Source organism: Hemicordylus capensis, chromosome 2, assembly GCF_027244095.1.
Source record: "Hemicordylus capensis ecotype Gifberg chromosome 2, rHemCap1.1.pri, whole genome shotgun sequence".
Classification (NCBI taxonomy): domain Eukaryota; kingdom Metazoa; phylum Chordata; class Lepidosauria; order Squamata; family Cordylidae; genus Hemicordylus; species Hemicordylus capensis.
The window spans coordinates 401,363,595-401,369,920 of NC_069658.1; positions in this window are offsets into that span (position 1 = coordinate 401,363,595).

Sequence of the window (6,326 nt, forward strand, 5' to 3'; positions counted from 1 at the left end):
GTGGAAGATTGTTGCTGTATGTTTGGCCAGTGGGAGAGCAAATCAGGAAAGAGACAGAAGGGATAGGTATGGGCAGTAATGCAGATTGAACAAAAGTGGGTTAGTCTTGAATTCTCATATCTGCTCTTGTCTCTGACTTTTGCTTCTATCCTGAAAGAGCAGCAATGCTTGTATTGCACAAGAGCTCTATTCAAACATTATGTTGTACATGCGTACAGCTGTCTGTACACATGTACATGTTTAATTTGAATGAATACATGCATTAGCTTTAAAAGTGATCCTGGGTCACCCTCTCAAATGCAGGCTACAGATAGGAAGTGTGCTACTGCACATACATTGAACATAATATGCAAATAACTGTATATGCATACGGATCTGCACATGTAAACACTGTACACAGCTTGTATGTGCATTGAACATAGTGTGTGAATTTGGTTAAAGTCAACCATTAATCTAGGGACTTGGCTGCCTTTTAAATTTTAGTGCTTCATTGAAAGGGAATGATGAAATTATTTTCCACAATACTATATTAAGACCTCTTCAGAGACGGTTCATGTATTATGCTTTAGGTTCTAATATCTCAAAGTTTCTCATTCACGAAGAATCCAGGAGGTATCACACTGCTCCATGGAATGTAAAAACTGGATACTCAGTTACTTACCATGATCATCTTTGTCAAATACTATTAGCTGTTCTTATTACAGGAGGCCCTCTTTATTCATGGGGGTTCCATTCCTGCCTACAACCACAAGTATGCAGCAAATAAAGAAATCCTACTGCTATGAGAATCCAGGGGTTAGTTCCTGACCCCCCAAAAACTGGGAGGCAGAAATAAGAGTAAAGCACTGTACAGTAATCCCTCGACCTACGAACTACTCAACGTACGTTTTTTTCGAGTTACGAGCGACAAAAAAGACCGGAAGTAGTTGCCGGTTTAGAATCAGCTTCCTCGACCTACGAATGTTTAGATGCGGCTTCCTCGAATTATGAGTGTTTTGAGACTTCCGTGGTGCGCTCCTCGACTTACGAAAATTTCGACCTCTGAACGTGCGTTCGGAATGGATTATTTACGTAAGTCGAGGGACCACTGTACCTTGCTCTCCAGCAATGCCCCCCAAACCCTCCTATTTTTTGTGGGAAATGGTGGAATTGCTTTTTTTTAAAAAAAGAGCCACAAAATGGCTCTGCACTGCCTCTGTACTGGAAATGCCTCCAAACATGACACCAGAAGTCACTTCCGATGGCTCAGGAACCATGGACAGACAAAAATAGCCAATTTTATTACCCACGGATAAGGAAACCAGGTCTCTAAGACCTGTCCATGAATGCATAAATCCATGGATAACAAGGGCCTCCTATATTCTCTAAACACTTCATACACTAAAAGAATGTTATAAGATCTGGTATGTCATAGTTTCCTTGCAGCTCAGGATATTGAAAGCTCAGGTATGGACTGAGCTTGATGAAAAGATAGCAACTGGGGCAGCTCAGGTTTTGAGGGAGCCCTGGATAACCCTCTGAAGGGCTCCCTACTATGTTAACACAACCCATGCACCCCCCATTTAGAGGGGCTCTGGTGGGTTTACTAGGCAGCAATGGTAAAAGCAATGGGTGGTAGAAGTGTGACCCTCTTCTCGGCATCATTGATGGGTCCTTCCAGTTGGAGCACTGGAAAGCAGAAATAGCAGCACTTCATTTAGCACCTGAAGTGATGCTACATTGGGGCCTTGTGGGGAAATTAAAATGCAGCTGTAGTCATACCAACGTTAAGAGTGCTGGGTGCAAGTTGTGGGGGGAGGAATCAAAGGGGCCCCAGTGACTGTGCAAGTATGCCTTCCCAGGGTATTGGGGCCCTGGTCTTTGCCCAAAATGAGGCATGCTGATGCTGGGCCTGAATGGCAAGTCACTTTGCCAGTCTGTATTGATGGTTAATTATAGTATTAAAAGCACTGTTCCTAATTTTGAAAATGCTGTGCACAGTTTTAATTCTCAGGCACTGATTTTTGTTTTGATTTCCTTAGTTCAGTTAAAAGGTTTTCTGTACTCTGTCCTAGAAATATGTAGTATGTGGAGAAGCTGAATAGCCTATGCATCTCCTTGAATGAAGCTATATTCTTCTACAATCAAATACACTTATATGTACTTATAAACATACTTGTATACTTGTATACACATGTGAACATCTGTACACACACAAGCATCCAGAACACCTTTATATATACTATATTATCAATACACATGCACACATACTTGCATGTGTGATATTTATATACTACAAATAACTGTAGCTTATCTTAAATCATTCCTAGCAAAATGAATGGATCTGCTTGAACCTATACTTTATTATTCCAATAATTGATAAAAATGGAACTCGTTATGGATAACTTTCATTTTCTAGTTGTCCTCTTTCCCTTGTTCTGATATAATTCATCATGCTATATCCCATCCCTTGACTAATATAACATTTTCCCCCTGATTTGGATTTTTCCAGTTGCTACTAATTACCAATCTGGCAGGAGCAAGTAAATGGATAATTAACTCCCAGTCTTCCCTTTAAAATGACTGTATTAATGTTGCAGAACAGGACAATGAGAGGTTTCAAAACAAATTTCCTTGATATTTCCTTGATATTATTAATTACTTGTTCTTATTCTGGGGCAGTTCCAGAAAATATGAACAAGGTTTGCCCTGGTACTCTTATTAAGGGTTTGCCCTTATGTTACAAAAAAGCAGCTCTATTCTTGAAATGGCAAATATGTTTGCGGTGTGGTTAGTATAAGGGTATGGTACATGTAAAGTAAGGCAAAAATGGACAGGCATATGCATGGCTTTCAACACTGGCAGGTGTCCGATTTGTGGGTAGCCCAGAGAGCATTCCTCTATTACTCTGGATGGCTCTACAGCCTGAGATGACAGGATTGTAGTCCCTCTGGTGAACTCTTCACTTGCCTTGATTTGGCAAGACCTACAGCTGGTCTCTCAGCATGAGCAAAGTGTGGGACAAGCTGCCCCAAGGTCAGAATTGCGAAGACCGAATGGAACTCCTGCACTCCTCTTTTGCACAAGAGAAGGCAGTAGCCAGTGAGCAGACTTCATTTCAAAAGGTGAATTAATCAGGGAGGAAGTCCTCTCTTTCACAAGAGAGAACTGTGGAGCACTCTTTAGGAATCACACAGCTAAGCTGTGCATTTCCCAACCTGGTTTGAATTGACAACTTAGCTGGCAAGGAGTTAGGGAAATGAGCGTACCAAAACTGGAGAAGTATAATCTTGTACACCTAGAGGCATCCTTTTCTCAAGACAATCCAGCGCAGCTCTATTCAACACGTACCACGCATCTACATAACTTTAACTTTGTCTTTGTTGGACAAGACCCATTCAGCCAGATTAAGCTTTGAGTAGCAATTAGCTTCTTTGTCTTTCACTGAATCTGCTACCCTCTGGGTAGACAGCACGACTTGCAAACTGCCTCAGAACATGTTTCGAGGTATAACCACCTCTGGCCAAAGCACATGGCCTTGGAATCTGTTTGGATCACTAACCTATGGATTCTCATACAGGTGAGTTGTAACCCTTTGCTCCTTGCTTCTCCTCCCTGTTTTTCAGCCTGTTACCCATGAGAAAAGGCCAACCAATGTGCAACGAATGGACCAACCTAACCAGGAAGGATAGGTAAACTAACCTCTTGTCCTTCTAAGCCTTCTTGCCCCATTTCCCTCCTTCCAGCCTCCCCACTCCCAACTGCTTTGCAAAGCAAGCCTCAAGCCAAGCCAATCTATAATTAGGACTTGAAGCTAATTTCTTCAGCTATACTCTTGCCTAGAATATAAGCTAAGATGTTTTGTCTTGCCTAACTAAACTTTGCCTTTTGTACCCCATTTTACCCTTAAAACCTTTTAACTGCATTTACATATCATCTTTCCAAAACCTCAAACTTGCTCCGATTTGATACTGGAACCAAACTGCTCCCTCTAGAAAAGCTAATTCCCCACTAAGCCAAAAGCAGAGCATCTAGTCAATGCTCTGGGGCAGTTCTGGTAACAAAATGCACTTTGGCCAAGACCTGTGGGTTTGTGGTGAAGTGTGTGTGCGTGCGTGCGTGCGCACACACCTCTGGAGTACACACGCCTAGGAACCCCAGCTGGGCCAGAGTCCACTGGTGTTTAAAGTCACATGTACATCACACATCTGTCACATGGTTGCTGCAGTAAACACAGGGGTACAGACAGCATGGACATTTTCCATATAAAGTATGTGAAGCTGCCCAAAGCAGTACTGAACTCAGAAATCGGTTTTAAATCCCCAAGCTTGACCCTGGAACATATAAAAATCAGAGTGTATTTGAGAACATGCAGAGTGTTTTCTGCTCACTTTGAGTAACTCCTATCCCATCATCTGACAATAGCAGGAAGGACTTTCAGGTCAGGGGGTATATGTTTAAGACAAGTTTGATACCCAGCAGTTTCAGTATTGATAGTGCCCCCCACAAAAGTAGTTTGCCCCCCATCTCCCCCCATATTCTGTTTCAGAAATCTAATATGTGGGACACAGCTCGCTCACTAATAAATTGACTTTGCCACTTCTGTGCATTCCCTCCATTTTTTTTTCTGGCACCGCCACTGAAGGAAACATACTATAAGTGAGCATGTAAAAGGGAACTTGGAAGAAAATACATTTGACTATTCTGATCTTTTTTTCAGCCACCACTTATTAAGTGAGTAAGGAACAGCAAAAAGATGAAGTAACTACTCAGCAGCTATAATGCTTTCACATTATTATTTTAGCTTTACTCTTTGACCTTTCTTTCTGGGTCATTTTGTGAACTTAGTGCAATTGGTAAACAAGTTTAACTTGTGACTGTCAAAAAACATTCTGCAAAAGCACAGTTTTAAAAAAATGTTCATATGGAATGCATTCTCCTTGTCGTCGTCGTCTGCTGCTACTGATTTGATTTATTTATTTCAGGCCAAGGCTTCTCAAAGCAATTTACATACAACTAAATAAAAACAAAACTGTCAGCATTTTGGTTGCAATTGCTGGTGGTTTGCTGCAGCAGGCCCAGAAGATTCCCAATAAAATTGCCACCAGGATGGAAGAATCTAACAGCGAATAACAGCAGGATAACTTCTCCACTGGTCTGCCAAGTGCTCCCGCCCCTGCCGCCTCTGTAATCTCTTCTTCCCCACAGCAGCTCCAGTTCACTGAATTGTCTAAGCAAGCCATTTGGATGGCCCGTTTCAATAACGTGTTTTTATGTGAGAATCGTTCCCAAACATGGATATTCTTTGAATACAATGGTTTGTGTTGGAACTGATCCAGAATGATTCCAAACCAACCAACACAATTATTTGAAATCAGTTCTTGTGCTTGGGTTTTAAATTCTTTTGTCTGTGGCCCAAAGCATCTAACCTGCCTGGCTACCTTATCCCGTAAAATGAAACTGCATTTGCTATTTTTGTTCATCCTTAATATGGGCAACTCAGGCAGATCTGACTAAATACAAGAAGAAACTCACATGCTTTTTCTTATTTATTTATTTTTTAAACCTACTGTTTATAAATCTGGCCATGCTTTTTAACAGACAAAATATGTATGCATTTTGTACCCTGATGGAATTTATTCTTGCCTACATAATGTATTTTTGTTGATTGAAGCTTCTTTTCATTCTAGAGGGCACACCTGCCTTCTGTCCTTTTCTTTAGAAGCAAAGCTAACAAACAGCAAGCATGCAAAAACAGCAAAGGACAACAGCACGGGGAGGACTGGAAAACCTAGCTAACCTTTTCATGTTAACATTTATATACGTACTGAAGAGGAAGCTAGAACAACTACTTTGGGCAGTAGGCGTGGTGGGGGTAGAAGTGTAGTTCAGCCCTTGCCAACAGGAGGGAAAGGCTCAGTTGTCTGCTTTGCATTGTCGAATGCCCGTGGCTCAATACCGGACATTCCACGGTAAGGCGGGAAGCATCTGTGTGAAACCTTGGAAGGCTGTTGTCAGAGCAGCAGAGACGGAGCTAAATGGGCCACGACTCAGTATAACGCAGGTTCCTATGTCATCTTGTGCCTCCTTTACAATCGCTCCAAGATAACATAGTGGTTGTTTCTATCAGCACACACCACCAGCGGGTTACAGACTAAAAAACACCAAAATCCGGGAGTGGCTTGTATAGTAGTATTAGCTGCCCAGTAACAGTGAGATTCTGTGTGTTGGGAATGGGGGAATATATTTTTGCTGAGTTCAAATATGAAACAAGAAGCATATTTTAGTCGGGGAAAGGACGTAGCAGCATATGTTACTGAGCTTGGGGAGAGCAGTCTTTCCCACAC